We start from the raw sequence: 10,408 nt of genomic DNA on the forward strand, positions 1-10,408 counted from the left end.
AAATCCAGCCCCTGCCCACAGAGGTGAGACCCGAAGTCACCCACACTCCCCCAGAAAAGGGTTAGGGATCGTCTAATTAGAAGCAGCAAAAATCTTAACTCCTATTAATTGAGCACTTGCTATGTGCCGACTTGCACTAAATGCCTGACATGCATTAATTCACAGACTCCTCACTGCCACCCTGGGTTTCACCACTGTTTCTCTACTGAACCAAAGTCCCACATGCTCTGCCACCTACTTCTTCTCTGTTCCAGAGCCCTCCCCCCAACACAACCCCAGCTCTTCCAGCCACATGTGTGGGCCTTCCTCCGCTACTCAAACACCTGCTGGGGCAGAGTCCTGCCTCAGGGTCTTTGCACTTGCCTTTCCCTCAGTTTGGATCAGTCTTCCACAGGTACCTGCATGGCTCCCTCCCTCACCTCCGTCACGTCTTTGCTGGGACCTCGCCCCTTTGCCGGGGCCTTACTCTGACACCATATTTTATCTCATAACCTGCCCCCACCTCCCTCATCCTGCTCTCCTTTCCCTTTGTTCCCAAGTGCTCATCCAATGTGGTCATTGTTTACTCATCTCTTAGGTTTGTTTATGCTCCATCTTCCCGGTTTGGACGTCAGCTTAGTGAGGGCTGAGAGCTCTGTCTGTTCTGTTCACTGATGTGTCAAAAGCCCCTCAAACAGGCCCAGTGTAGGTACTTAGTCAATAAACAGTTGAACAGTTGTAAGCCCATTTCACAGAGAAAAAACCTGGCGCTCAGAGAGGGACAGTGACTGGCCCAAGACCACACAGCCAAGGCCGCCCTTCATGTTTGCATCCCCTAAAGGGTTGCCCCAGGTCCTCATCAAACTCTAGAGGGAGGCTCATGACAGCCCAGGGGACACTGGGCAGAGCCAGGCCGAGAGTGAGCAGGGCTGCTGCTCAGTAAGAGCGACTCCACGCGAGGCACAAACAGGCCCCCGTGCTTGATCCCGTTCTGTGTTCCCACCCGCCCAACAGGCCTGTGCTCTCATCAGCTCTGAGGTCAGAGAGGTGGTCTCACCCACTGGGGTTGTACTGGTGTGATTCCAGGACAGGAATGACAGAGGCCCCGGTACTTCTGCCCTGTGCCCTCCCAGGTCTGGAGCAGTGCCCCCCTGCCTGCGCCTCCTCGGCTGGCCCAGAGCAGGATGTGTGGTGGCCCCTGAAACCCTCGAACGCAGTTTCTATCCTGGCTCTGCCACCTCTGGCTGTGTAACCTCGGGTGGGGACTCTGCCCGCCCCCTCAGCTGTGAAGTGCAGGCAGGTCTCCGCATTCCTTCTCAGGACTGGGGGGCCGTGGCAACGAGACGATGCGGGAAGAGCACCCCACAGATGGCCGGGTCCCTCAGCTGGGGTCTGTCTGACCCTCGGGCCGTGTGGGCCGGGCAGCAGGCCCCCGTGCTTTCCGCATCCTGGTTCCTCAGTCTCTGTCCCCATCCTGCCTTCTCCCCTGCCTTCCTCTGAGCATTTCTGGATGCCCGTGGAGGTCCTGCCTGTGCTGAGGATCCCTGTGCCAGGCCCCCGCTGCCCCAGCCTGAATCAGGCAGAGCGGGCATCTTCTCACCTGCCCAGCATCCAGGGGTTTCCCCTTCACAGCCCCCAGCCTTCCAGCTGCTGGTGGGGGGAGAGGTGGAGGTGCAGGGAGAGAGACCCTTGACTTTGAAACACGTCTGAGCTACTGTATACAGTGGCGTGCCCTGGGCAGGCACTTGGCCTCTCTGGGCCCCGGTCTACCCATCCATGAAAAGGAGACAGTGACAGCACCGCCTTCACAAGGTGGGGTCACGAATGAAGAACCTGACTCAGGGCCCACTTCAAAGTCGGTGCTGGGGCATCAGAGCTGTCCTCACTCCCTGGTCTCTGAGTGTTCCAGACCCAGAGGTCCTGCCGGCCTGAACTGCCGCCTCACTGGCCTGCCCACCCCTGAGCCCCTTGTCCTGGCCACACGGTGGGGCCTCCTTCCTGTCTGGGAGGTGGTGGGGCCTCCTCCCTCAGTACCTCTTCCCTCTCCATCCCTCTGCCCCCCTGCTCCCACCCTTCCCCCTCCTCCATCAACATGCCTTTCCAGATGCCAGACAGAGTGCCCGACCCTCTGTCCCCCTTCTGGCCCTTCCCCCTTCCTCGTGCTTTATTGGATCTTTCTTTGTTTCCGGTCTGGCCACACTTAGTAGGTGCTCAGGCCACGGCCAGTCAGGCCCTGCCCTTCATCCTGGACTCCGCTTTCTCCCATGCGCCACGTCCAAGCCCCCCGTGGAAAGCGAATATGTCAAAGTAAACTGCTTCTCACTTCCGCCTCTGCTTCCACCCTAGACCAGGTGACAGTGGCCACTGCTTGCCTCCTAAATGCATCTCCCCGTCTCCCCACTTTGGCCTTCATCCCCCTTCACTCTCCACTCAGCAGCCCGAGTTCCCTGCAAGGGCTGAGGCAGCTCCACACCCCTGCCAGCACCCTCTCTGTCACCGGAGGGAAGAGTGACAGCCCTTTATCTCTGTAGGTGGATCCTTCTTGGACCTCCCCCTCCCGCCAGCACACTAGCTGCCTTGCCTTTGAACTTGCTGTTCCTTCTGCCCAGAACTCCTCTCCTTCCTTCCCTCCTGGACGTGGCTCTGGGCTCCACCTCGGCTCCCCGGTCAGTGAACCCCGTGCCCCCAGGCCCACAGGTCCCGCCACCTCCTGTGACCACCCTGTCACCCTCTGGCACACGATACATCTTCTATTTGCTGTTTCATGTCTGTCTCCCCCGCAAGAAGGTCGGCTTTGTCCACTGCTGTACCCCTGGTGCCTGGGAGAGCTCCTGGCACGTTATTTACGGAACAGGAGCTCAGTATTTGTTTACTGAATGAAACTGTTGAATGAATAAACGAAGGAGTGAATGGCTCTGCAAAGGCAGGGATACTGGGTCTTCACGGCTTCTCTCACCTCCACCCACCACCCTGAGCTCAGGAGCAGGTGAGTGTGGAAAGCTTGTTATCTCCCGTTTTCCCTTCAAGCCCCTCCCCTGTGCCGCCTCCCACTCAGGACCCGGATGGACGAGCAAACAAAGGGCAGGGGGACTTGGAGCCAGATCTGGCTTTGAGTTCTGGCTCGGCCTCTCTTTTTAGGACAGCCGCCCAACCCTTGTGAGCCTTGGTTTCTTTGTCCGTAAAATGGGATATAATGATATCTTCGCTAACATTTATCGAACATTTTCTACGAGCCAGGCTCTGTTCCCCCACTTCCCAGGCTTGTTAAAAGAACGTCTGAGTCAAGGACAGAAGCTCAGTGAAGACGAATGACTGGGAATCAGGATGGTGAAGGATGAGGGTACAGACTTGCCTTGGAATCCCGGCTCCCCAGGCCTCCTTTTTTTTTTTTTTTTTTTTTTTTTTGGTACGTGGGCCTCTCACTGTTGTGGCCTCTCCCATTGCGGAGCACAGGCTCCGGACGCGCAGACTCCGGACGCGACGCGCAGGCTCCGGACGCGACGCGCAGGCTCAGCGGCCATGGCTCACGGGCCCAGCCGCTCCGCGGCACGTGGGATCTTCCCGGACCGGGGCACGAACCCGCGTCCCCTGCATCGGCAGGCGGACTCTCAACCACTGCGCCACCAGGGAAGGGAAGCCCCCCAGGCCTCCTTTTGAGTTGCGGTTTAATGAAGACTTTCAGGTAAGAGGGCAAATCCAGCAGCCCGTTTGCCTTCAGGGGGAGCCGGGCAAGAGCTGCCGTTTGTCTTGGGGCTGCTGCCTCAAGGCCACGTGTGTGGAAGGGTGATTCTGTGCCAGAGTGGCTGAGGGACCACCCCCTGCCCCCTGGCCTGGCCCCCGTTCCCAGCCCCTGCAACGCCGGCTCCAGCCTCCGCAGCAGATGAGCCTGTCACATTTGGAGCTTTTATTTCACACAATTGTTTCTGCCCCCTGGAAGAGCTTCTCCTCGCAAATCAAATCTACCCTAGGCGAGGAGAGTGAAAATCAATGCTGGTGGAAAGTTCTCCATGGAAAACTAATTGGTTCTCCTGGAAAGTTCTTTAACCACAACAGGCTCCGGCATCTGCCCGGGCCCGGTCTGTTTGCCCAGGGCTCCAGGCTGGCTGCCAGGAGGGTGGAGAGCAGCAGGGTGGTGTTTGCTGGGTGCCAACTGAGGGTCTGGTTGGTACCCACGCGCGGCCAGGGCTCTTCCAGGCTGGGGGACAAAGTGGTGCGAAGGGGGAGGCTTGGCGTCGCAGACCCAGATTTGAGTCCGATTCCAGCACTTCCTGCTGGCTCCCCCTGGGCAAGTCACTTTACCTTTCTGAGCCTCAGTTTTCCCCTTTGGAAAGTGGGGGTATCAAGAGTGCTCACTCTGCAGGATCATTGTGGGATTATAGATACCAGGTGCACAGCAGCTCTTCTGATCAGAGCGGAGGGCCGAGTGCTCCGGCTGCCTCTACTAATAATGATTATTAGAGCAGAGTCCATATACAGAGTGCTTACCATGTGCCAGGGGCTTACTCTGTGTTATAGGACTTAATCCTCTCTGCAGGCCACAAGATGGCTATTGTGAACACTCCCATTTTACAGATGAGGAAACTGAGGCTCTGAAAGGCAGAGACACTGGCCCCAGGTCACCCAGAGTTGTCTGAGAGCCAGTCTGGGGCTCTTCCCGCTGCCCGAGGCCTCCCTGGCCACAAACCTTCCGAGAGGATCCTGAGCGCGCTCCGTCACGGCCGCTGGGCCCTGCCTGGCAACTCTAAGCCTCCCTGAAGTGACATCTATATAAATATTGTTAATGGCCAGAACATAATGTTAAGTCAGGTTTTACTGGACTCCCTCATCCAGCCTGTGGATTTATGGCGATAGAATTTGAGGTAAATGTTTATCGGCCCAAGTGAGAGCCGGGCCTTCTTCTCCCCCGACGGCTGGCTCCCCGGGGCTGCCCGAGGGCCCTCGGTCCACCTGTCGGGAGCACGCTGGGATAAATCTCGCCGAATGAAATATTTATTAATTTTGCTAACCAGTGTTGATCTCATAAATTACGCCGACTTTTTCATGAAATGGTTATTGACATCCGAGGTGCTGTATTAATGGCTTCTTGACCAAATATGGGATAATTAGGCCCGGGGAGCGCGGCCTAGCTGATCCGCGAGAGGCCAGTTTGGCTGGGATTACGCCAGTGACTTGTTTTATGTCGCAGCCAGGGTTGTGGGGAGGTTCTGGAGCCCAGCCCTCTGAAAGCTGGATTCTTAAGGGGCTTCCTGGCAGGAAGCCACTCTGACCTCCTACTCTTCATCTGGCCCACCGCTCAGTGTGGCCAGGTGTGATTCTCATCAGGGAAAGGGGAACATGGCGAGGGCACTCCCTTATGACCCCCATCCTGACCCCAGCTCTGGGAGCCTGTGTTGCCATGGCAGGTGAGGAAACAGAGGCCCGAGAAGGGAAGATTGCACAGCCCAGGTTCCCCATCTGCTGCTGCAGGAGCTGGAGGAAGGAGCAGCCCGTCTGCCTGGAGAGCACAATTCCCTTCAGGGAGACAGGCGGCAGGGAGGCGGGGCTCCCCCCGGGCCTCTGTGCATGGGCGTGCATGGCTGTGCTCCTGGGCTCAGGCTCCCGGCGTGGCCCGGATGTCTGTGTTTGTCCACACGCACGTGACAGGGCCTCTGCGTGTGGCTCCGTGTGTGCCCACAAGCATGTGTGCAGGGTGAGGCCTGAGGCCGTCCAGCTCCCCGCCGGATGGAGTGGCCCGGCCTCTGCACGCTACCTCTTAGGGACCTCGCTTCCTGGCTGATGCTCAGAGGGCCTCTGGGAGTCCACAGTGAAAACTGCTGCCTCACCAGCCACTGCCCCCTTCCCTGTGGCCCCTGGGGGCGACCCAATGAGAAGAAGGGGGAAGGTGTCCAGAACCAGAGAAGCTCTGTTAAAATTCCACTTGGAGGTCATTCTGCGTGCTGTCGCCCCTTCAGGGGCAGGACGCTCACTCTTTTTTAGGCAGGACCTTGATTGTTAAACCTCAGGAACACGATTAGGGAGCCCCTCAGAAAACCACCGTCGTCCTCCTCCTGGTGGCTCCTGCCGGCCATGCTCATTCTGGGTGACCTTGTCCTGGGCCTTAGCTGACTGGAGGGCTGGGCATCTAATCCCGCCTGGGCCACTCTGGTTCTCTCTGGGAGATTTGGACCAGAACAGAAGAGAGTCAGAGAGAAAGACAGGCAGAGAGAGGGCTGCTGCCTCCGTTCTGGCCTTGCTGGGCCCTGCCCGGGGCTCCTCCCTTCTCTGGGAAGCGGTGCCAGGGGCTCGGGACGTGCCCCCAAAGGGGATTGTCTAAGACGGTGGAGAGGAGCTGGCCCTGCCCCCCGGAGCCATGGAGACAGTTCTGGGGCCCCTGGGGCCTCTTGTCTGGAAGATGCTGGAGGATGCACTGTGCTGAGAACCAGTCAGTACTGTAAAGAGAAGGACACCCCTGACTGAGTGGGGGTGCCTGGGGCGGTCCTCCCCCCCCCCCCCCCGCCCAGCTTCTTCTCCTCTGTCAGGGGTTTGTGGAATCCAGCCCCGACCTCCCCGCCGCAGCCCCACCCGAGACGTCCGCCACACAGCTCTGCATCTTCTCTGCGTTAACCAAATCTTTAAACACTTGTATGTTTAGCTATGAGTACCAACCAGGAGCAGGGGTTGGGGTGGGGGGAAGGGAGCCGCCATGAGGCAGGATAGCTCCAAGGACAGCAGCCTGGCACATCTGTCACGACCGAGAACCGAGGTCCAGGGGCATCAGGTGGGCCCCACTGCATCCACTTCAGGCCTTTGCACTGACGCCTCTGCAGGATCTTTCCAGAGCTTCAAGTCTCTCCCTCAGAGGAGCCGTGAGCTCCCTTCTTGCTGTGGGAGGCCCTGCCCCCTTCATCCTCTGCTGCATCACCTGTTTATTTCCTTCCTTCAACTCATCGTGGTTGATCATGATTTTCACTTCTTTTCTGTGGGCTGTTTCTCCCACCAGACTGTAGGTTCCTTGAGGGCAGAGACCCTGTTGGCCTTGTTTAGAATTCTGTCCTAGCGCCTGGCAGCTAGATGCTGGATGAATAAGAGAAGTGACAAGTGAATGAATGAATGAATGAACATGTTGTCCGGTCGATCCTCCTCTGAAGCATCTCTCCAGTTGGTGACCTTGGGTCCCTTCTGCTCCGGTCGAAGCCCCGGGTAGACCTCCCCTTCTGCGGGGCTTCGGCTGCCTTCTTCCCGTCCCACCACCTGCCCTCCTGGCCCCGGCAGCCGTGAACCTGGCAGGACAAGCATCCGGCAGCACCCTGGCCCGTGGCCCTTCCCGGGATTTGATGATGCCGACCTGCAGGCCTGCCCTGCTCTGGGCCTGGGTGCTCCCTGCAGCCTTCCCCCGGCACCTCCCCAGGCTGACCAGTCCCTCCTCTACGTCCCTGCTCCGCTCCTTCACGCCCTGCTTCATGTCACCTCCCCACTCCTAATCAGTCTCCCGTGTTTGTTCTTCTTTCCCCTCATGGCACTTAGCACAGTTTGCAATAACACGTCTGTTGGTTATTATTACTGAGTTTCTCTCTCTCACTAGCCTGCAAGCCCACGAGGGCCCCGGCCGTGAGGGTGACTAGCATATCCCAGTGCCACACCTTTAAGGCTTCTTGAAGGAGTGAATGAACTTGTGCAAAGTCACCAAACCGCTCGCTAAGCGCTGTGTCAGGATCTGAACCCAGGACGCTCTCGCCCTGGAGTCATTGCCGTTACCACCTGCCCTGCTGTGTTTAATATATTTTTATTGAACGTGTGAACTGTAAGAAGCATCCTTTGGGGACACCTGGAGTGGCCCATCTGTTTTTCGTCTTTCCCGAGACCTTTCCCCTTGGATGGAGGGTGACTGAGAAGGTGGCTTGGCCACTGTCCAGAATGGAGGGCGCCCAGGGCAGGCGTGTGCAGGCAGTGTCGAGGCCGGACCCTCCAGGGCAGCTGTGGTAAGCGGAGCTGGCCAGCTCTGCCTGCTTGCCCAGTGTCTCCTCTTTCCCCTCCTAGGCTCTGCCCGAGCCTCCTCTGCACAGCCACCACTTTTCAGATAACCGGGAGGGGGTGGCCTGCGTGCTTGGCTGCCCTCCGGCGTCTGCCTTCCCCTAGGCTGTGGAGTCCCACTTTCCCCAGCCCCACCAGGACGAGCTCAGGGAGCTGGGCCAGTGCAAGGGCTTCAGGTTTCTGCCCTGCTCTGCCCCTTAGCCTGGTGGCCCTAGGCAAGGCCCTTTACCTCCCAAACCTCAGTTTCCTCCTCCGTACAATGGGCCCAGTGTTACCTCCTCCAGGCTGCTCAGGGGAGAAGATGAAAGAATGCACACAAAGCTCAGGACAGGGCCCAGCCATCGAAGGTTTTCATGACTGCCGGCTCCGAACTGGCCCAGGTGCCAGGCCCTGGCTGGGTGTTAGGGCTGGAGGCTCCAGCAGTTCCCTAACGGAGGACCTGCTCCCGTGTATATTGAAATGGGTTTGTTTCCACAGGAAGGAAAACCGCCCCCAGCTCACCAGCGGTGCTCTGAGCAGTGGCGAGCTGTCCCCGTTTCCCCGGACAGGACCCGTTTAGGACTGTAATGCAGGTGCAGTTATAAGTAGGCCTCTTACTCTTTAAACTGTCCCCGACTGGATGATAAATATGGTCGCCCAGCTCTGAGGGACAAGAGTGTGTCTGGCTTCAAAGAGAATTTTATGTTCTCTGGTGCTCTTCTGTATTTCCCAAATTGTCTAAAAGGAGCATGAATGGCTCCTAAGAAAAATAACACGTGATAGAAACAAACGTTTCCCTCCTCCTAGATCTGCCCGGGAACCAGGTGTCTTTGTGGTATGAAGCCTGACACCTCAAGCCAGCCCAAATCTGCCCCTCTGGAGGGCTGTATCCCGAGGGCTCCCCAGGCCCTCAGACTCATTTTCCCTCCTGGCTGGCTCTCCCAGGGTCTGAGCGGATTTTCCACGTTGGCTGCTCAGGGCCTGGATTTTAGCTGCCAACAGCCCCCAAGACAGACAGACAGATACACACACACGCACACGCACACACACACACACACCCTTTCTGGACCCTTCCACTTCCAGCCCCTGCTCTGTGTCCCAGACTCTGGTTCTGGAGGCCACCACCTCTCTTTGGGTGACATTTAACAAGCCTGGAGAGGAGGTAGGGCCCCCCGCCCCCGCCCCGTGCCTTTGCCAGAGACAGGAATGAGAATCTTAATGAGGTTTTATTTTTAATAAAGGTTAATAAAGTTTAATTAAATTAAATTAATAAAGTCCAATATTTGCCAAGCTGAGCACCAGGCCTGGGTATGCTGGGAGGCTCTGGGGATTAAGCTCTGTGTTTGTGCTTCCTCCCAGTGGGGGATGAGGGGTGCTGGGGCCAGCTGGAGGGATGGGGCCTCGGGAGGCAACACCCAGTTTAGCCGCATGGTGGGCTCTCTGCCACCCCCACTAGCCTGGGGGGTGCTGGGGAGAGGGGGATGGCCCAGGCCTGGGAATATTGCCGCCCCAGAGCCTAGGTTCCTCCCAATCCCCCCTCCATCTCCCAGACGGTGTCTCGGCCCCTTATTCCAGCACTCAAGGCCTTCAGAGTCTTCCGTGTGCTGGGCCCTGCCCTGAGATGTTCATAGAGTATTTCATTTAACCCGCCTCCCTCCCCCACAGCAGCCTAGAGGAGGTGGGGAATACTGCGCCCATTCTACAGAGAGGGAAACTGAGGCTTGGGTGGTGAGGGAACCCAGTGACTGAGCAGAAACAGGCTGACTCTTCCTCCCTCTGTGCCATCATTGCACAAGCTGAGCCCTCAGCCTAGAATGTCCTTTCCCCTGCCCTCCGCACACCCCCTCCTTCCAGGGCAGTGTGTGTGTCTTCATGTCTGCCAGGCCCTCCAGGGGCCACAGGAGAGGCCTGTGGTTTTATACAGTTTATCTCATCTCACCCCGACCTCCAGGAGGAAGGTCTGTTATTAAAATTCCCATTTTGGAGATATGGAAACGGCGCAGAGAGGCAAACTCACAAGTCCAAGGCCTGGAGGCAGGGGCGGGGAGGGCTTGAGGAGGATGTGAAATTCTCTATCGCCTGTCTTTCTCGAGCTAGTGTGGCTCAGTGCCCTGTGCTGGGACTGGGGCTCTGCCACTCGCTTCGGCCAGTCTTGCCTTTGAGCGGGGACTTGACTTGGACCCGGGGTGCCCAGGAATGATTGTGGGAATTGAGGTAAATGGTCAAGGATAAGAGGACAGGGAGGGCAGCTGCATTCCTAGGTCTGAGTAGAGGTGGTGTCATTGTCTTGGAACATATGTCTCATGTTAGGGCTCAGTCCAGTAAGAGACCTTTCTCCTCCCAGGGACTGGGGAGAGAGGGGCACCCCTGAGTGGCCAGGGTGCTGTAACCTGAGGAGGGGGACAGCAGTGTAACTTTACCCAGCCTGTATATGTCACAT

Source organism: Tursiops truncatus, chromosome 6, assembly GCF_011762595.2.
Source record: "Tursiops truncatus isolate mTurTru1 chromosome 6, mTurTru1.mat.Y, whole genome shotgun sequence".
Classification (NCBI taxonomy): domain Eukaryota; kingdom Metazoa; phylum Chordata; class Mammalia; order Artiodactyla; family Delphinidae; genus Tursiops; species Tursiops truncatus.